This window comes from Myotis brandtii, unplaced genomic scaffold, assembly GCF_000412655.1.
Source record: "Myotis brandtii unplaced genomic scaffold, ASM41265v1 scaffold182, whole genome shotgun sequence".
Classification (NCBI taxonomy): domain Eukaryota; kingdom Metazoa; phylum Chordata; class Mammalia; order Chiroptera; family Vespertilionidae; genus Myotis; species Myotis brandtii.
The window spans coordinates 643,642-645,480 of record NW_005356751.1 but is presented as its reverse complement, the minus strand read 5'-3'; positions in this window follow the sequence as shown (position 1 = coordinate 645,480).

Genomic DNA, 1,839 nt, shown 5'->3' with positions numbered 1-1,839 from the left:
CCCATTGGGGCTCTGCCACCCACTCAGCAAACTCCTCCACAGCCCCGCAGGATGACGAGAGCAGCTGCACTTGGGAAGGAAAACTCTTTAAACAAATCATTTTGGTGTCTAATCAATTAGTGTTTGCGCAGTCAAGTACCATAGATTTAACAGAATAATCGTTACCGCCCTTGTCTTTATTTGACACGCAGACACCTAGATGATTTAAAAATGAAACGCCGGTGTTCTGGGCTCCCCGCCCCTGGCCTGCGCCTCCCTCCAGGCCCGCACGCCCCTGGCCTTTGTTTCCTCCGGGCCTCGCCTCCTCTTTCCTTCCTTCCGTCTTTCCTTTCCTCTTTACACTTTGCACACTTTCCCTTCTTTTCTTGCCCACCCTGCCCTGTCCGCGGTGCCTGTCTCGGCCTCTTCATCCCTTCACTCGTGGCTGACAGCCTCCGCGTGGGCCCCCTGCGGCTCTGGGCCAGCCCTCCTGCCTGCCCGTTGGCCCCAGCGCCATCCCCGCGCAGGACCATGGAGTCCTCGAGCGCCCAGAAGCCTCCCCCCCCTCCCCCCGACCCTCACCCTCGAGCTCTGATGCTCACCCTCTCACACCCGCCTGAAGCATCCAAGACCTAAGTGGCCTGTGTGTGCCCTTTAGCTTCGGTGCCGCTCTGCTAGGAAAAGGCCTTTACCAGCGCGGCGGGGCTGCGCGCCTCACAGGGTCTTGCCCCATATATGTGGTGACCTGGGGCGCGGACTGGGGCTGAGATGAAAAGCTGAGCGTGGCCTTGGCCCGCAATCCCCGAAGCCTGGGAGAGGAGTCCGTGCTGCGGCGGAAGGTGGAGTCCCTGGAGACCGATGTTTGAGGGATGCGTGTTACCTCTGGGCCAGGGCCAGCGCCCAAGGTCTAGGGGTCGGGAGGGCCCCAGGAGCTCGTGAATAGATGCTCCTGTGTCTCCCTCACCTCGTGCCTTTCTTCAGGCTGTGGGGTGCACGTCTACGCGTGTGCATGTATTTGTGTAGAGGCGCTAGTGGTGCACCCTCGGGGTCTCCCGCCACCAGGGCTGGGATGTGGGAGCCCCAAGCGGGTTGTAGGGATGACCGTCAGACCCAAGAGACCTGGAAGCAGGGCTGGGAGGCTGTGGGGATGATGGGTGGGCGCAGTGAGAATTTTGGCCAAGAACACCTCCACTCCTTTGAACCCAGCAGAGAGGCCGAGCCTGACACATCTGGGTAGTGGGTTGGAGAAATACTGTAATTCTAAAGGCCGGGAGAAAGAATGAGCTGGAGGCGAAGCCCACCCCAGTCACGACTGCCAGACACTCAGACACTGGGAGCTCCGGAGGCCCCAACCCGAGCCTGGAGGGTCTCAAAGGCCCCTAGAACTGCCTCCCAGTCGCAGGTTTCAGGCACTCACCTGAGAGAATTTGCTCTCAACAATAGATGATTACAATGTACTTGACTAACGTCTGTATTTTCCTGTTTAACATACATTAATCCAAAGTAACAAAAAATCAATATTGCTAACAGTATTGCAAACAAATCCTAGTCTCTCTCATACAGAAACCTCGTCAGATTTTCAGTCACTTCTACCCACTTGAATTTTGTTATTTCTCCTAACCCACTGGCAGCTCCTGGCTAGCCTGGAATTCAGTCCTGACTTTCAATAGCCTTCTCTAAAAATCTTGATTTTTTTTTTTGCCATTGGGGGGAACCTGGAACCCTCAAAATCCAAGCCTCCTCTCTCCCCAAGGCCCTTTGAGGACCCCAAGGGTTAACCTTAAATTCTGTCCCTTTCTGCACCAGGGGGTGCCCAAAGTCCCTGCTCAGTGACTTTGGATTTTGTTTTCCTTCTATAAC